The sequence below is a fragment of the Pristiophorus japonicus genome, chromosome 23 (assembly GCF_044704955.1).
Source record: "Pristiophorus japonicus isolate sPriJap1 chromosome 23, sPriJap1.hap1, whole genome shotgun sequence".
Lineage (NCBI taxonomy): Eukaryota > Metazoa > Chordata > Chondrichthyes > Pristiophoridae > Pristiophorus > Pristiophorus japonicus.
Window position 1 is genome coordinate 36,840,822 of NC_091999.1, and position 20,055 is coordinate 36,860,876.

The following is a 20,055-nucleotide window of genomic DNA, read 5'->3' on the forward strand; positions in this document are numbered from 1 at the left end:
TGCTGTACTTGCCCTAGCAGTTTTTGATGGGACAGTGTAGAGGGAGCTTCACTCTGTATCAAACCCCTGGTGTACCTGCTGCCGGTACGCTTTCGACCTTCTGTAAGAGGTCGGCACCGGAGGGACTGGAGTGCATCGTCACCTCGAGCAACCAAATTTTAATTTGATTTAAATTTACCATCCAAAGTTTAATGAGTTTATTTTGTTGGTTTTCGTGACCCCTCCCTTTAATCAGGGGGCATTTGTTTTGCAGGTCAACAACAAAATAGTTGTGCTGTACCTCCCCTGTGATTGTTTCTTGGGACAGTGCAGAGGGAGCTGTATTCTGCATCAAACCCGTGCTGTACATGCACTGGGAATACCTGGTGGGACAGTGTGCAGGGACCCTCACTGTGTATTTAACTATGTGCTCTACCTGCCCTGGGAGTGTTTGATGAGTCAGCGTACAGCAAGCTTTAAATTGTAACTAACCCGTGCTGTATCTGCCCTGGGATTGTTTAGGACAGTACAGAGGAAGCTTTACGCTGCATATAACCCGTGCAGTATCTGGCCCACTCCTGCTCCGATTCCTCATGGTCTTATGTACCCAGCGTGCCCCGCGGGGGACAATGTGCCGCTCCCAGACTTCAGGAGCTCAGTGCGCAGGCGCGGGTCGAGGTTGTGTGTGGAGCATGCGCGGTACGTGTAATGGCGGAGGAGACGTGTTTTGGACAGTTTCCACAGAATTCTCTTTTTCAGCGGGACGGAGCGGGGTAAGGGACCAGCGGGGAGCGGGGAGGCTTCATAAACAACCCGTTCCCGCCGCAAGCCCGGAATAATAACCGGAATATCGGCGGTTGCAGCTTCGGAGCTTTCTCCAGGTCACAGGCCCGGGCTAACGACGGCCTTCTTGGTACAGGAAGGCAGGTTCCGCGTTCCGCCCTCTTGATTCAGTGAGTAGCACAGCGCATGCGCGGCCATCTTGGTGCAGGAACAAAGTGAAAGATGTCAGTGTCTGGAACTGAACCCAGCCAGAGTCAGTACCTTCAGGGGAGGGGAACCAGTGAGTGTAGAACTGAACCCAGCCAGAGTCAGTACGTTTAGGGGAGGGGACCAGTGAGTGTGGAACTGAACCCAGCCAGAGTCAGCACCTTCAGGGGAGGGGAACCAGTGAGTGTAGAACCGAACCCAGCCAGAGTCAGTACCTTCAGGGGAGGGGAACCAGTGAGTGTAGAACTGAACCCAGCCAGAGTCAGTACCTTCAGGGGAGGGGAACCAGTGAGTGTAGAACTGAACCCAGCCAGAGTCAGTACCTTCAGTGGAGGGGAACCAGTGAGTGTAGAACTGAACCCAGCCAGAGTCAGTACCTTCAGGGACCAGTGATTGATTGGTGCTGCGACCCCGCCCCCCGCCACTGATTGGCGCGAAGCAGCGCGCTGGGTGAGCTAGTGCCCCATGTTGCCTCGCCATTGGCTGCGCGCTGAGTGTTGCGGGCGGGCGGTTGGGGGGTTTGTTGGTGGGCTCCGCTCGCAGCCTTTGAGCTCGGGGCCCAGGTGAGGCGGGGCGGAGTTTTGCGCAGGCGCGGGGCCAGCCTATTGTGGGAGATTAGCTGCGGACGGACGAGGTTTTGCCCCCCCACCCCAGCGGAGGACGGATGAGCAGCCCGGGCAGTGCGCCCAGCCTCCCTGAGGACTCACGGACACGCGCGGGCGGTGAGATTTGGGTGGCGGCTGCGGGGCACCTTCGGGCAGGGACGGACCTTGGTTACTGTCGGGGGTTGCCGGGAGTTCGGCCGCCATCTTTGGGCAGCACGGGGCTGCCCGCCATGGGGGGCGGGGCTTCCTCGATGTCACAATACTTTCCATTGTCCCGCTGCAGGGCAGGGAGCATGTGCGGCGGCCATCTTACTGCAGGGAGCAGGTGCAGGATGGGGACCAGTGACATGAACACATGAGAACATCAGAAATAGGAGATGAGTCGGCCCTTTGGCCCCTCGAGCCTGCCGCCATTCAATAAGATGATGGCTGCAGCATCTGGGGTGGTTCTCCTTGGAGCAGTGAAGGTGCAGGGCAGGTTTAACAGAGATGCTCACAATCAGGAAGGCTTTAGATTGAGTCAGGGAACAGAGTGGTTCTGCTCACACAATCAGAGAATGGTTACAGCACGGAAGGCCATTCGGCCCGTCGTACCCTTGCCTACTCCCCTCCCTTTCCCCCGGCCCTGCAAATGTTTTTTTTCCAGATACTTATCCAACTTCCTTTTTTTTTAGAAAGCTGTGATTGAGTCTGCCTCCACCACCCTTTCAGGCCGTGCATTCCGGATCCTAACCGCTCTGCGTAAAATAGATTTTACTGATGTGACCTTTGGTTCTTTTGCCATTCACCTTAATTCCGTCTCCTCTGGTTCTCTACCCTTTTGCCAATGGGAACAGTATCTCTCTATCTACTCTGTCCTGACCTCTCATGATTTTGAACACCTCGATCAATTCTCCTCTCAACCATCTATGCTCCAAGGAGAACAACCCCAGCTTCTCCAGTCAATCCACGGAACTGAAGTCCCTCATCTCGTGAATCATTCTTGTCAATCTTTTCTGCACCCTCTCTCAGGCCTTCACATCCTAATGTGTGGTGCCCAGAATTGGACACAATGCTCCAGTTGAGACCGAACCAATGTTTGAAAACATTCATCATAACCTCCTTGCTTTTGTACTCTGTGATGCCCAGGATCCTGTAAGTTTTTTTAACTGCTTTCTCAACCTGTCCTGCCACCTTCAGCGATTTGTGCACATTTACCCGCAGGTCTCACTGTTCATGCACCCACTTTAGGATTGCACCCTTTAGTTTATATTGCCTCCTTGTTTATTTAATCACGCTTTTCGTATTTTATTTCTTTTCTTAGATTCACGGCCTCATTTTATTTTTCCCTTCAAGCCCCTCAACTTAATGTGGGAGTGTAATGTTGGCGAGTGGTGATTGATTGCCCTGGGAACCAACAGGAAGAGAGGTCAGAGGCCGGAGGGCCCAGGGAGCAGCGTGTTCTGCAACCAATCGTGGTGCTTGAGGGGTGGATCCTGAGTCGGCCTATCAGGTGAGTCTGTGTGAACCTCTGTTAAACAATTCATCTTTTAAAGTTAAATCTAGATTTCTTTTGTCAACAAAACAGTTCAACATTTGTCAGTATTTTTTTTCCCTGGAGTTCCTATTATGAGTTTCAGACACTTCAGTGCCAAGTGGACCAGGTGTTTAAAGGTCATTCATTTCCCCTTTTCCACATAGAAAATTCTTACAGGGCTTGACAGTGTAGCTCAGGGGTGTCAAACATACGGCCCACGGGCCGGACACGGCCCCCCCAAGCCCCTTCCTCCGGCTGCCACGTGTTTTAATTTATACACCACCACTCCCGATCTTTCGCTTGATGACTGGAACACAACCTGAATTTGTTGGCCGTCACGGAACAGGAGGAGGGCGGTGGAGGCACGGGGAAGGTCAGTTGGTGTCCACGGGGAGCAATTCTGGGACAACGAGGGCCCTCACACGGACTGTCAATGGGAGATAAGCTTTGAGTGAGGCAGTGAGTAGATAAATACCGAGAGAGAGTGGGAGGAGTGTCGCTGGTACTCCAGGTGATGTAACAGATGATGGGGGTTAGTGCAGGGTAGGTAGTGAGGGGGTTGTGTTCCTGCACTTCTCCCCCCTCCTCGGCCCCAGCGAGGCGCTGATTTAAAATTCTCAGCCTCCTGTTCAAATCCCCTCCCCATTCCCTCCCATCCCCATCCCCATCCCCATCCCCATCCCTCCCCATCCCATCCCTCCCCATCCCATCCCTCCCCATCCCATCCCTCCCCATCCCCTCCGCATCCCTCCCCTCCGCATCCCTCCCCTCCGCATCCCTCCCCTCCGCATCCCTCCCCTCCGCATCCCTCCCCTCCGCATCCCATCTCTGTAACCTCCGCCAGCCCCTATACACCTCCCTATCTCTGTAACCTCCTCCAGCCCCTATACACCTCCCTATCTCTGTAACCCCTTCCAGCCCTACACCCCTCCCTATCTCTGTAACCTCCTTAGCCCTACACCCCTCCCTATCTCTGTAACCTCCTTAGCCCTACAACCCTCCCGATCTCTGTAAGCTCCTCCAGCCCTGCACCCCTCCCTATCTCTCTAAACCTCCTCCAGCACCGACACCTCTCATATCTCTCTAAACCTCCACTAGCCCCAAAGCCCCAGCCCTACATCCCTCCCTATCTCTCTAAACCTCCAGCCCCTACACACCTCCCTATCTCTAACCCCATCCAGCCCCTATACACCTCCCTATCTCTGTAACCTCCTCCAGCCCTACACCCCTTGCTATCTCTCTAACCTCCCCCTGCCCCTACACCCCTCCCTATCTCTCTAACCTCCCCCTACCCCTACACCTACACCCCTCCCTATCTCTGTAACCTCCTCCAGACCCTACACTCCTCCCTATCTCTGTAACCTCCTCCAGACCCTACACCCCTCCCTATCTCTGTAACCTCCTCCAGACCCTACACCCCTCCCTACATCTGTAACCTCCTCCAGACCCTACACCCCTCCCTATCTCTTTAACTTCCTCCAGACTCTACACCCCTCGCTATCTCTGCAATCTCCTCCAGCCCTCCACCCCTCCAGCCCTACGCCCCTCCAGCCCTGCGCCCCTCCCCATCTGTAACCTCCTCCAGTGCAACACACCTCCACATCTCTCTAACCTCCTCCAGCCCCGACACCCGTCCCTATCGCTGTAACCTTCAGCACCTGCACAGCTCCCTATCTCTGTAACCTCCTCCAGCACTACACCTCTCTCTATCTCTAAGCAACTCCAGCCCCTAAACCCCTCCCTATGTCTATCACCTCCTCCAGCCCTAAATCTCTCCCTACCTCTAATCTCCTCCAGGCCCAACACCCCTCCCGATCTCCGTAAACACCTCCTGTTCCTACAACCCTCCCTATCTCTGTAACCTCCAGCCCCTACACCCCTACTTATCTCTGTAACCTTCTCTAGCCCTACAGCCCTCCGTATCTATGGAACCTCCTTCAGCCTCTATAACCCTCCCTATCTCTGTTGTCTCTTCCAGCCCCTACATCCTCCCTATCTCTGTAACCTCCTCCAGCCCCTACACCCCTCCCTTTATCTGTAAGCTCCTTCAGCACTACACCTCTTCCTATCCGTGTAACCTCCTCCAGCCCCTACACCACTCCATATCTCTTACCTCCTCGAGCCCACACAACGCTCCCAATCTCTGCAACCACCTCCAGCCCCGACAACCCTCCCTATCCTTGTAACAACCTCCAGCCCCTACAAGCCTCCCTATATCTATAAGCTCTTCCAGTCCTACACTCCTCCATATCACTCTAACCTCCTCCAGCCCTACACTCCTCCATATCTCTCTAACCTCCTCCCGCCCTACACAATCCATATCTCTCTAACCTCCTCCAGCCCCGACACCCCTCCATATCTCTGCAACCTTCTCCAGCACCTGCTTATTTCTGTAACCTCCTCCAACCCTACACCCCTCCTTATCTCGAACCTCCTCCAGCCCTGACCCCATCCCTATCTCTAATTTCCTCCAGCCCCTACACACCTCCCTTTCGCTGGAACCTCCTCCTGCCCCTACACCCCTCCCTTTCTCTGTAACCTGCTCCTGCCCCTACACCCCTCCCTATCTCTGTAACCTCTTCCAGACCCGATACGCGTCCCGATCTCTAACCTCCTCCAGCCCCTACACCCCTCTCTATCTCTGTAACCAGCTCCAGCCCGACAACCCAACTTTCTCTGCAACCTCCTCGAGCCCCTACACCCCTCCCAATCTCTGCAACCTCCTCCAGCCCCTACACCCCTCCTTATCTCTGTAAGCTCCTCCATCCCCTTCATTCCTCCCTATCTCTAACCTCGTCCTGCCCCAAAACCCCTCCCTATCTCTGTAACTTCGTCCAGCTCCTACACCCCTTCCCTATCTCTGTAACCTACAGCTCCTAAACCCTTCCCTATCTCTGTAACCTACAGCCCCTAAACCCTTCCCTATCTCTGTAACCTACAGCTCCTAAACCCTTCCCTATCTCTGTAACCTACAGCCCCTACACCTTTCCCTATCTCTGTTATCTCCTCCAGTCCTCCACCCCTCCCTATCTCCATAACCACCTCCAATACCAGAACCTTCCCTATCTCTGCAATCTCCTCCAGCCCCTTATCTCTGTAACCTCATCCAGCACTGCACACCTCCCTATCTCCGTAACCAGCTGCAGCCCTACAACCCTCCCTATCTCTGTAACCTCCTCCAGACCCTACAAACATCTCTATCTCTAACCTCCTCCAGCCCTTAAACTCATCCTGATCTCTCAAAGCTTCTCCAGCCCTAAACCCCTCCCTATCTCTGTAACCTCCAGCCCCTACATCCCTCCCTATCTCTGTAATCTCCTCCAGCCCTAAACCCCTCCCTATCTCTGTAACCTCCAGCCCCTACATCCCTCCCTAACTCTCTAATCTCCTCCAGCCCTAAACCCCGCCCTATCTCTAACCTCCTGCAGGTTCTACACCTCTCCCTATCTCTGTAACCCCCTCCATCACTACAATCCTCCCCTTTGTAACCTCCTCCAGCACTAGACCCCTCCCCCTCTGTAACGTCCTCCAGCTTTTACACCCTCCCTATCCCTCTAACCTCCTCCAGCACCTACACACCTCTCTATCTCTCTAACCTCCTCCAGCCCGACACCCCTCCGTATCTCTCACCTTCCTCTTCCCACTGACCCTTCTTTACAGTTGAGCCACCCATGATGCCTTGGACTTGGCTCTGGCTGTACTCCCTGAGGAACCACCAGTATAGAGAGTGAGATGCACTGAGAGGTGTCCTGCACTACCTGCCTGGTCCTCCATGTCTGTCTGGGCAGTCACCCATTCCCTCTCTGCCTGCACACTCTTATGCTGCGAGGTGACGACCCCCTGAAAAGTGCTATCCACGTAGCTCTCAGCCTCGCGGATGCACTGACACTCGCTGCTACTCAAGCTCTGAAACCCCATGCTCAAGCATGCCTCCCCCAGCTGAAGTGCCTTACCCCACTCCCAGTGCATGACTCCCCCAGCCGAAGTGCCTTACCCAACTCCCAGTGCAAGACTCCCGCAGCTGAAGTGCCTTACCCAACTCCCAGTGCATGACTCCCCCAGCCAAAGTGCCTTACCCCAGTCCCAGTTTATGCCTCCCCCAGCCGAAGTGCCTAACCCCAGTCCTGTTTCTCGGCACCACCTGCATGGAATGATTCGGGCTTAGAGGGGGCGGGGCTTGTCGCCTATCCATCAGGAAAGTGCAGAACAAATAGTTCCCTGCGTTAATAAACCCCGGGGGGGTCACGCAGCCCGAGCGCGGGCCCAGGCTCGAGAGACAACACTCCGCACCATCCGTTACACACACACCGGGGCTCGGTCCCAGGCCCCGAATCACAGCCCGCAGGCCCCGTGTTTGCACCCCGGTTCCAGCCTGGGCACACACTATTGGGCAGCACAAAAGACCCAGAGTCCGGCGTAACACAAACGGAGACAGGGTCCGGCGTAACACAAACGGAGACAGGGTTCGGCGTAACACAAACAGAGACAGGGTTCGGCGTAACACAAACGGAGACAGGGTTCGGCGTAACACAAATGGAGACAGGGTTCGGCGTAACACAAACGGAGACAGGGTTCGGCGTAACACAAATGGAGACAGGGTTCGGCGTAACACAAACGGAGACAGGGTTCGGCGTAACACAAACGGAGACAGGGTTCGGCGTAACACAAACGGAGACAGGGTTCGGCGTAACACAAACGGAGACAGGGTTCGGCGTAACACAAACAGAGACAGGGTTCGGCGTAACACAAACGGAGACAGGGTTCGGCGTAACACAAACGGAGACAGGGTTCGGCGTAACACAAACGGAGACAGGGTTCGGCGTAACACAAACAGAGACAGGGTTCGGCGTAACACAAACGGAGACAGGGTTCGGCGTAACACAAACGGAGACAGGGTTCGGCGTAACACAAACAGAGACAGGGTTCGGCGTAACACAAACGGAGACAGGGTCCAGCATAACACAAACAGAGACAAGGCCTAGTTTTACACTATAAACAAGTATTTAATAATTGAAACAGCGTTTTTGCAATAATAACAAAGTGTGACACTATCCCCTCTAACAGAAGCCTTTAACACTTTAACAACACCAGAAACATACTCTGTAGAATACAACAGAGACACGATCTACAGTTATAATAATAGAGGTGTGCACTAGAACTGGAACTACAGGGACAGGTTATTTTCAGGTCTAATGCAACAATTCCAGAGACAGGGTCTGGAGTAATAACAGCAAATGCATGGCCCACTGTGAGAGTAACAAAGACAGTGTTTGATCCAATAATAACAGAGGCAGACTCTAGTGTAATACTGAACACAATGCTGGATCGAGTGTGATGGTCACACAGGCAGTGTCCAGTGCAACAAAACAAAGATTGGGTCTCCTCTAATAGTGTGTGCAAGTCGGGGCCTATTGCTATAACCTCATTCACCCATCCCCCTGTGCTCACTGACCTACATTGGCTCCTGGTTAAGCAACGCCTCGATTTTAAAATTCTAATCTTTGGTTTCAAACTCTCCATGGCCCCCCCCCCCCTTTTCTCTAACCTTTTATGTGGCACATTGTCAAATGCCTTCTGGAAATTCAAACACACCACATCCACTGGTTTCCCTTTTTCCATCCTGTTCGTTACATCCTAAATAACTCCAGCAAATTTGTCAAACATGACTTCCCCTCATAAATCCATGCTGACTCTGCCTGACTGAATTTTGCTTTTCCAAATGTCCTACAACTGCTATTTTAATAATGGACCCGAACATTTTCCCAACCACAGATGTTAGACTAACTGGTCTATAGTTTCCTGCTTTTTGTCTGCCTTCTGTTTTTAAAAAGGGGCGTTACATACGCAATTTTCCAATTTGCTGGGACCTCCGCAGAATCCAGGGAATTTTGGTAAATTACAACCAATGCATCCACAATCCCTGCCGTTACTTCTCTTAAGACCCTAGGATGTAATCCATCAGGTCCAGGGGATTTATCTGTCTTCAGTCCAATTATCTTACTGAGTACCACCACCTTAGTGATTGTAATTGTGTTAAGTTCCTCCCCCACCCTACAGCCCCTTGACTATCCACTATCGGAATATTGTTAGTTTCCTCTACCCATGTTATTGGTCCCGATGTGGACCACAACCTCCGGCTGTTCACCCTCTCCCCCCCAGAATGTCCTGCAGCTGCTCAGTGACATCCTTGACTCTGGCACCAGGGAGGCAACATACCATCCCAGAGTCACGTCTGCGGCCGCAGAAACACCTGTCTGTTCCTCTGACTATTGTATCCCCTACCACGATAGATCTTCCATTCTTCTTCCTCCCCACCCCGTGCAGCTGAGACACCCGTGGTGCCGTGGATTTGGCTCTGGCTGCACTCCCCAGAGCCACCATCGCCCTCACCGGTACTCAGAACAGAGAACCGGTTGGAGAGCGAGATGGACTCGGGGAACTCCTGCACTACCTGCCTAGTCCTCCTCTTCTGTCCAGGGGTCACCCAATCCCTATCTGCCTGCACATTCTTAAGCTGCAGGGTGACCACCTCCTAGAAACGTGAGATCCCGTAGCTCTCAGTCTCATGGATGCACCGCAGTGACTCCAGCCGCCGCTCAAGCTCCAAAACGCGGAGCTGGAGTTGGTGCAGCTGGAGACACCTCCTGCACATGTGGTCGTCCCGGCTGTGCGAAGCTTCCGGGATTTCCCACATGCCACAGGATGTGTAATCCACGGGACTGAGCTGTCCTGTCATCCCTCTAGTTGCACTCACAACTATCAAGTAGAACTAAACTCTGAACCTTAGAGAAATACACCCAGCAACTAGTCAGCAATCCGCTGATTTAATTAACTGGCTCTCCTTAGATAATAAAGTTCTCATATATTTACTGGCAGTTCTGACTTACAACAATGACAAAGGTTTCCTACTGAAAAGCAAAAGAAAAAGATTTACCAATCCACCAGCCAATCACTGACCCGCTGGGCTGTGACCCTGCACCAGCCGGTTCCTCTCAAACCCCTCCCCATCCTCCGAGACCACTCACGCATCCCCCCACCCCCAGACCCTCACGCCCACCCCAACACACGCCCCCCCCCACCCCCAGACCCTCACGCCCCCCCACCTCACGTCCCCCCACCCCCCCACCTCACGTCTCCCCACCCCCAGACTCTTAAGGCCCCCCCCACCCCCAGACCCTCACGCCCCTCCCCAACACACGCCCCCCCCCACCCCCAGTCCCTCACGCCCCCCCACCTCACGCCCCCCCACCCCCAAACCCTCACGCCCCCCCCACCCCCAGACCCTCACGCCCCCCCACCCCCAGACCCTCACGCCCCCCCACCCCCAGACCCTCACGCCCCTCCCCAACACACGCCCCCCCCCACCCCCAGTCCCTCACGCCCCCCCACTTCACGCCCCCCCACCCCCAAACCCTCACGTCCCCCCACCCCCAAACCCTCACGCCCCCCCCACCCCCAGACCCTCACGCCCCCCCACCCCCAAACCCTCACGCCCCCCCCACCCCCAGACCCTCACGCCCCCCCACCCCCAGACCCTCACGCCCCCCCACCCCCAGACCCTCACGCCCCCCCACCCCCAGACCCTCACGCCCCCCCACCCCCAGACCCTCACGCCCCCCCACCCCCAGACCCTCACGCCCCCCCACCCCCAGACCCTCACGCCCACCCACCCCCAGACCCTCACGCCCCCCCACCCCCAGACCCTCACGCCCCCCCACCCCCAGACCCTCACGCCCCCCCACCCCCAGACCCTCACGCCCCCCCACCCCCAGACCCTCACGCCCCCCCACCCCCAGACCCTCACGCCCCCCCACCCCCAGACCCTCACGCCCCCCCACCCCCAGACCCTCACGCCCCCCCACCCCCAGACCCTCACGCCCCCCCACCCCCAGACCCTCACGCCCCCCCACCCCCAGACCCTCACATCCCCCCACCCCCAGACCCTCACGCCCCCCCCATCCCCAGACCCTCACACCCCCCCCACCTCACGCCCCCCCACCCCCAGACCCTCACATCCCCCCCCACCTCACGTCCCCCCCACCCCCAGACCCTCACGCCCCCCCACCCCCCCTGCAACGGCCCCTACCCCCCCCTCCCACCGACGACCCCGACTTAATGAAAGCCTGTCGGCCGATGAGACGCTGTAAAGGTGCTGGTGAGCTGCTGGATTGTTCTGCATTTTGCCTGAACAGAAAATAACTGAACATTTATCCCAGTTTAACCTTTGCTATTATGAAATGTGTGTGTATTTTAACGTGGCTCATGTCCTTGCTGATGTCGGCTGTAATTGTGTGGAAAGAGGATGTGTGAATTGATGGTGTTTGTATGGAGATGTGAAACAAGGAAACGGTATCTGTGTGTGACAGTGACACAGCCTGTGGTCACAGGCAGAACCATGCACCGATATCCTTGTGGTTATGGTTTGAGCAGGGTCAGATCAGGAATGTAGCAAACCAGTTCAGTATAAATATCGCCAGTGTATCCGCAGCTTGTTAGACACACCTGGGGAGAGGAGCCCTGGGAACCCACTCCATTATCCCTGTTCTCCGGATCCGGTAACTATACTGTCTGCAGTGCTGTTAATAACATCAGTTAAAGTCAGTTTGGTGTCCTGAGCTTGATTATCTGGTGTCTGAAACCACAAGACTCAATATTTAGAGTCAACAGGATGAACTAGTGAATACATCACGACCCAATACTCCAGCTCTATATTCACAGGATAAAGTTGGTCATCTAACTCCTCGAGTGGGCAGAATAGAGAAAGATACCGACTCTCAGAACATCTCGAATCTGTTGTAAATATCGTTCAAATCCTGACCGGTTCCAATTGTCAGTTTCCATTACAGTGAAGGCAATTCAAGACACAAGAGGGGCCGGGAGTAGGGGTGAAGGAGGGGATGGGGTGAGGGGGGTTGGAGAGTAGGGGTGAGGGGGGTTGGAGAGTAGGGGTGAAGGAGGGGTTGGGGTGAGGGGGGTTTGAGAGTAGGGGTGAAGGAGGGGTTGGGGTGAGGGGGGTTTTGGGGAGGAGATGCAATGTAGGAAATGCAGCAGCCTATTTGTGCACAGCAGGATCCCACAAACAGCCGTGTAATGATGACAAGACAATCCGTTCTCAGTGATGTAAGTTCAGGAATACACATTACCCAGGACACCGGGATGAACTCCGCCTGTTCTTCCTCTGAATCGTGGCCGTGGGATCTTTTCCACCCAACTTAAAATCTAGACAGGGTATCGGTTTAATGTCTCATCTGAAAGACGGCACCTCTGACAGTGCAGCACTCCCTCTGTACTGACACCTGGAGTCTGGGCCTAGATGATGTGCTCGGGCTCTGGATTTGGAATTGAACCCTCACTCGGCCGAGAGTGCTACCACTGAGCCCAGGCTGACAGGGTCTGTTCCCTGTTCCCGTTACACTAGACCGTGCCGGTGTTATTACACTGACCCACACATTCATACTGCAGTGGGCCTTGACTCTCTTATCACACATTCGGCAAAGCATTTGTTACAACCAGAACTTACATTAATATAGCGCCTTTAATGCAATGAAACATCTCACGGCGCTTAACACGATCGATATCAATAAGAAAACATTTTTGACACAGAGCCACAGAGAAAGATATCAGGACAGATTCCCAAAAGGTTGATTGAAGAGGTAGTATTTAAAAAGAACCTTGAAAGAGGAGGTGGAGGTTTAGGGGGAATTCCAGAGCTTAGAGCTTCGGCAGCTGAAGACACGGCCACCAATGGTGGGGCAATTAAAATCAGGGATGGGCAAGGACAGATTTGGAGGAGTACAGAAACTCGGAGGGTGGTGGGGCTGTAAGAGTTTACAGAGATAGGGAGGGGCGAGGCCATGGAGAGTTTTGAAACCAAAGATTAGAATTTTAAATTCGAGGCGTTGCTTAACCAGGAGCCAATGTAGGTCAGTGAGCACAGGGGGATGGGTGAATGAGGTTATAGCAATAGGCCCTGACTTGCACACACTATTAGAGGAGACCCAATCTTTGTTTTGTTGCACTGGACACTGCCTGTGTGACCATCACACTCGATCCAGCATTGTGTTCAGTATTACACTAGAGTCTGCCTCTGTTATTATTGGATCAAACACTATCTTTGTTACTCTCACAGTGGGCCATACATTTGCTGTTATTACTCCGGACCCTGTCTCTGGAATTGTTGCACTAGACCTGAAAATAACCTGCCCCTGTAGTTCCAGTTCTAGTGCACACCTCTATTATTATAACCGTAGATTGTGTCTCTTGTATTCTATAAAGAATGTTTCTGGTATTGTTAAAGTGTTAAAGGCTTCTGTTAGTGTGACACTATCACCTCTCAATTATTATTGCCAAAAAATTATTTCAATATTAAAGACTTGTTTCGAATGTAAAACTAGGCCTTGTGTCAGTTATTAGTGCACCAGACATTGTCTCTGTTTATATTACACTAGACCCTGTCTCTATTTATATTGCACTGCACCCTGTCTCCGTTTATATTACACTGGGCCCTGTCTCTGTTTTTATTACACGAGACCCTGTCTCTGTTTATATTACACTAGACCCTGTCTCTGTTTATATTACCCTACGCCCTGTCTCTGTTTATATTACACTAGACCCTGTCTCTGTTTATATTACACTGGGCTCTGTCTCTGTTTATATTACCCTGGACCCTGTCTCTGTTTATATTACACTGGGCCCTGTCTCTGTTTATATTACACTGGGCCCTGTCTCTGTTTATATTACACTGGGCCATGTCTCTGTTTATATTACGCCAGACCCTGTCTCTGTTTATATTACACTGGGTCCTGTCTCTGTTTATATTACACTGGGCCCTGTCTCTGTTTATATTACACTGGGCCCTGTCTCTGTTTATATTACACTGGGCCCTGTCTCTGTTTTATTACACTGGGCCCTGTCTCTGTTTATATTACACTGGGCCCTGTATCTGTTTATATTACACTGGGCCCTGACTGTTTATATTACACTAGACCCTGTCTCTGTTTATATTACACTAGACCCTGTCTCTGTTTATATTACCCTGGACCCTGTCTCTGTTTATATTACACTAGACCCTTTCTCTGTTTATATTACACTGGGCCCTGTCTCTGTTTATATTACACTGGGCCCTATCCCTGTTTATATTACCCTGGACCCTGTCTCTGTTGATATTACCCTGGACCCTGTCTCTGTTGATATTACACTGGACCCTGTCCCTGTTTATATTACACTCGACCCTGTCTCTGTTTATATTACACTAGGCCCTGTCTCTGTTTATATTACACTAGACCCTGTCTCTGTTTATATTACACTAGACCCTGTCTCTGTTTATATTACACTAGACCCTGTCTCTGTTTATATTACACTGGGCCCTGTCTCTGTTTATATTACACTAGACCCTGTCTCTGTTTATATTACACTGGGCCCTGTCTCTGTTTATATTACACTAGACCCTGTCTCTGTTTATATTACACTTGGCCCTGTCTCTGTTTATATTACCCTGTACCCTGTCTCTGTTTATATACACTAAATCCTGTCTCTGTTTATATTACACTAGACCCTGTCTCTGTTTATATTACACTGGGCCCTGTCTCTGTTTATATTACCCTGTACCCTGTCTCTGTTTATATTACACTCGATCCTGTCTCTGTTTATATTACACTAGATCCTGTCTCTGTTTATATTACACTAGACCCTGTCTCTGTTTATATTACACTAGACCCTGTCTCTGTTTATATTACACTAGACCCTGTCTCTGTTTATATTACACTAGATCCTTTCTCTGTTTATATTACACGACACCCTGTCTCTGTTTATATTACACTAGACCCTGTCTCTGTTTATATTACACTAGACCCTGTCTCTGTTTATATTACACTAGATCCTGTCTGTTTATATTACACTAGACCCTGTCTCTGTTTATATTACACTAGACCCTGTCTCTGTTTATGTCGAGGAAGTTTCTAAGTTAAATTAACTCATGCGGAGGCATTCAGAGATGAGCTTCGAGAGAAGTTTATTTCTAAAACTAACGAAATATCTCAGAGAGCCTGCTTAGTCCACACCAAGGCAGAACTCTGAATTTTACAAGCAACCTCGGTTTATCTTTATACAGTTGAAACAGGAATTTTATCTGCAACTCGCCACACATAAACATTGTATCTATTATACATGAGCATTATTCATACGAAACTCTGAGTCCAAAGTTCACCCCGGTAGGCACACTTTATCTGTTTCTTGCATAGTTTCTCTCTGTCCCTATGCTGATAAACAAGGTATCTGGAAACTCATGCAAAGACCAGACAGTCATGTATATACAACATTCTGTTCTTTGAGGCTGATAAGTTTCGGTAATTTTCTCTAGCTCCGTGAATTCTACAGAATCAGCAAAAGCGAACTTAACACTTCCTTTAACCTAGGACATGGATTGTTTTCTTCTACAACTCCCTCCTTGTTGATCTTTTCCAGATCAACACGCTTTCATATTCTTTTCATGTTTAAAAGGGGGTTCATACCCTTCAGGGTAGGGTCGCATTTCAAGGCATTTTCTTCTATGCGATTAAACCTTTCTTTTATGAACACACTTTTTCTTTCCACGCGGGATACTAGGTCCATTACTTGACCAATTAATTTTTTCAATTTCATCCACATTGCACAAATGATTATCAAAAACGCAAGCAGAACTGCACCCATGATTACTATGTGGTGTATGGCCATTGGTGGATGTCTCTGCCTCGTTTAGGCAGAGCTTCCTCAATTTGCTTGTCATTACGTATCAAATTGTGCAGTCTGGTCAAATTAATTATAGCGGGTAGGGGGTCAATCCTATGCACAGACAGGTATTTTTCTACATTTTGCCACTGCCCAAAGGTATAAGTTATTTTTTCTTCAGGGTCATACAAGGTGTATACTCCTCTCATGCATGTATTAATGGGGGGCCTATATAGAATTCCATCCAGATAGACAGATTAGCTTCCTGTCACACAGATTTCATTCGGTCCAATTTCTGCAATCTCAGTGTCATTTCATTTATGACGTAACCTGATATCTGTAATTGCTGTAATCCTTCATCCCAGGCATTTCTGATCTTTATATCTTCCCCTATCAGTCCTCCGATGACCTTGATTTTATTTTGTAGGGCCTCATTATCCATCGTGTTTAATGCTCCTATTCCTGCTCCCACTCTGCCGAACACAGTCCCTAACACATCCCGTTTCTTTCTTTGGGGTCTTTCTTTTTCAAAAGATACCTTAACACTGGTTGTGTGGCAACCATCTTCTTTCTTTGGGGGATATTTAATTCTTATTGTTAGATTTAATACACCTGGGGATCTTACCACTGGGATGCAAGTGGTCAGTATCCTTTTTAGATGTCCCGGGTCCCGGTCTTCTGGGTGGCCGGATTCTTTTACTGACCATTTTACCACGAATGGGTCTCCTCCATTCACCGGGGTGTTATTCATGCACAACATCCGCTGCCCATCTACCATACTTGTAAATGAATGACGGAGGAAGTCTTTTCTCTCGTTCGGCCCTCCTATGTACCCCCATCTCTTGTTTTTTCCTGTGTTCCGGGTACACTTCATCCACACATCGGCCTGGTATTCTATGAACAACTGATACCCTTTCCCCAATATAAATTGGAATTCCCCTCTTTCTTCCTTCATTCCGCATGCCTCACATCGTGCCGTAAAATTCCCTACTTTACAACTTTGGCCTACTGGGCATATAAAATTTCCTTGCCGCCTTGCACTATTACTGCTTTCCCATACCATATTTCCCTTCCATACTCTTCCTTCTTTTAGGACCTCTACCTCCTGCCGGGAGTTCCCTGTCGCTAAAATGATCAGTATACCTAACGTCCATTTATAATTTTTCCAAGAATCCCTTCCCATCTTCCCTTTCTTGTTTGTTTCTATACCACTCTTGAATTAAGTCGTTATAATCTGTTCCTGAACTATTGGGCAGTACTTTCAAGTCCAAATATTTAATACAAGAGCAGGTGCAGTTCTTCAGCGAGAAGATGGCCTGTTTCTTAGTCAGGCAATCGTAGTACGTCCTGGTTCAATGCCTTTTCTTTTGTCTGTATTTCGTCGGGAAAATAATATTTACAGCGGGTTGCATGCACCCAGTTCGGGTGCTTTGCCAACTTCAGCGCGGTTCGTGTTGTGAGAATTATCTGATATGGTCCTTTCCACCTAGGAGAAAAGGATTCTTTGTTTAATGTTTTTACCAACACTTGATCTCCAGGCATAAAAGGGTGCATATTTCCTTCCGACGGGGACACCTGTGTCTGCTTTATTTGTTCATGCAGACTCCTTGCTATTTCACACATGGCCTGAGCATACTTTAGTGATTTTTCATCATTCCAAATTAATGCTATTTTTTCAGCCAACAATGGTGGTTTTACGCCGGTAGGCATTGGTCTTCCCAACAAGGCTTCATGTGGTGTCAAACCAGTATTTCGGTTTCTTTGGTTTCTCATTGTATGCAGTACCAATGGTAAGGCATCTGGCCATTTTAATCCTGTTTCCTGACATACCTTGGTGAGGGTAGATTTTACTATCCCATTCGCTCTCTCTACCATTCCCGAGGACTGTGGTTGATATGGGAGATGGAACTTCCACTGGAATCCTAATGCTTCTGCAAGATTTTGCACTATCTTTCCTGTGAAGTGTGTTCCCCTATCACTATTGATTCCCATAGGTATCCCATATCTTGGTACTGTTCCTTTAAATAGAATCTTTACTACTGTTCGGGCATCGTCTCTCCTAGTGGCATACGCTTCTACCCACCTTGTGAACATGTCTATTATCACCAATAGGTACTTAAAACCTGATACTGGAGGCATGTGGACAAAATCAATTTGCAAATTTTCAAAGGGCATACTAGGTTGGGGTAGATGATCATATTCAGCAGGTGTTTTACCTCTGTTATTTTGTTGACAAATTTGGCATGTTCTAGCAACTTTCTCAATTATTACTGATATTCCTGGTGCATACCACTGTGCATTAATAGCATGTATCATCCCTCCCTTGCCCATGTGAGCCTGCCCGTGTGCCAGGCGAGACAGGGGCAAGAATAGAGACCTAGGGCAAACAGTTCGCCCATCAGGGTGATACCAAATGTCGTTTCTCAGAAAACAACCCTGGTTTTCCCAAGTCCTTCTTTCCTGCATAGTAACTTGTTGGGCTGTTTTAAGTAGTTGGATGTCTAGTGTCTGTGGAAGGGAGACTGAGACTGCTTGAAGGCAGTCTGCCTGTGCTGAAGCGGCCTGTTTGGCTGCCTCGTCAGCCCTCCTATTTCCTACCGACACTTCATCCTCACCGGTTGTGTGAGCTGCACATTTGATAACGGCTACCTTACTTGGCAACTGAATGGCGTCTAATAGATTAAGCACCAGTTGAGAGTGCTTAACATGCTTTCCTCCAGAGGTGATAAAGCCTCTGTTTTTCCATAGTTGCCCAAAATCATGGACCACACCAAATGCATACCTAGAATCAGTATAGATATTGGCAGTTTGATCTTTTGCTATTATACAAGCTCTGGTGAGGGCAAACAATTCAGCAGCCTGAGCCGAGGTTCCGGGAGGCAGGGCAAATGCTTTGACCATTTCAAGGGGGTTTACAATTGCATAGCCTGTCAAAAGTAAATCATCTGTATACAGAATGAGATCAGGATTGTCCGTAGGTTCTGTGAGCAAGTCTGGTCTTGATAAGGTGGCTACTTGCACTGTTAATAGACAATCATGCTGGTCTGGATCTTCTATGTCAGTAGTAGGAAGGAAAGTAGCTGGGTTTACTACTGGTGCACGCCGAAAGGTGTAATTAGGGTGTGACAGTAGTAATACTTCATAACCTGTTCTTCGAGACGCTGTAAAGTGTTGTGTGGCAGCGGCATTCAACAGTAATAACACAGCATGGACTGTTATGACAGTACATGGATAGTCCAAAACAATAGGTACCGACTTCTCCACCATGACTGCAGTAGCAGCTACAGCACGTAGACATGCTGACATTCCCCTTACCACTGGAGGCAGCAAAACTGAATAATAAGCCACTGGTCTATTTCCCCCACCGTGTTCTTGGGTCAGTACGGCTGTTGCAAATCCTTCTTTTTCATTCACATACATTTGAAAAGGTTTTCCATAATTCGGAAGTCCCAACGCCGGGGCATTAGTGATCGCTTTCTTTAACTGTTTAAATGCTTCTTCTCTCTCTGGTCCATTCCACCTTGGGTGGGGCATCATTCAGTGCAGCTGATCTTAGGACTGCATCCCATTCCCGATAATCAGGGATCCATTGTCTACAGTACCCAACCATCCCCAAAAATGACAAGATATCCTTCTTTGTCTTAGGTATGGTGGCTCTTTGAATTATCTGAATTCTTTCTGGTCCTAGCTGCCTTTGCCCATGAGATATGATAAAACCCAGGTACTGGACTTGAGTCTGACAAAACTGTAACTTTTGTAACGACACTCGATGCCCTCTTTCACACAGGTGTTGTAATAGTTTCAGGGAGTATTGCATACACCTATATCCGTTGCTGGAAGCCACAAGCAAGTCTTCCGCATACTGCAGCAGTACGGACTGGTCTGATAAGGTACAGTCTTCGAGGTCTCTCTTTACTGCTGCTGCACAGACAGCGGGGCTTTCTGTATACCCTTGGGGCAACCTGGTCCAGGTGTACTGCTGTTTCTTGTAGGTGAAGGCAAACAGATACTGACTCTCCTGACTTAGTGGGATGGAGAAAAAGGCTGAACACAGATCTATCACCGTAAAGACAGTTGCTGTTGGTGGGATAGCAGATAGTATAATGTTGGTGTCCGGCACCACAGGGGTGATAGGGACCACTATCTTGTTAATAGCTCTCAGATCTTGCACAAATCTCCACTCATTCGGCCTATTAACCTTTGGTATGGGCAGTATCGGTGTGTTACACGGGCTCTGTGTCTTTTCTAGAACTCCTTGTT

The 20,055-nt window shown here is 50.3% G+C and overlaps 1 protein-coding gene across 1 annotated transcript in view; it reads left to right on the forward strand.

Annotated features, from left to right (window-relative positions):
- Nucleotides 1-816: 816 nt before the first annotated feature.
- Nucleotides 817-20,055, forward strand: part of LOC139235642 (zinc finger protein 229-like) — a gene marked incomplete at its 3' end in the record, with an annotated part of 68,086 nt that continues 48,847 nt past the window's right edge. Inside the window, exons 1-2 of the mRNA XM_070866690.1 lie at nucleotides 817-932; nucleotides 2,878-3,066. The remainder of the gene's footprint in view (nucleotides 933-2,877; nucleotides 3,067-20,055) is intronic.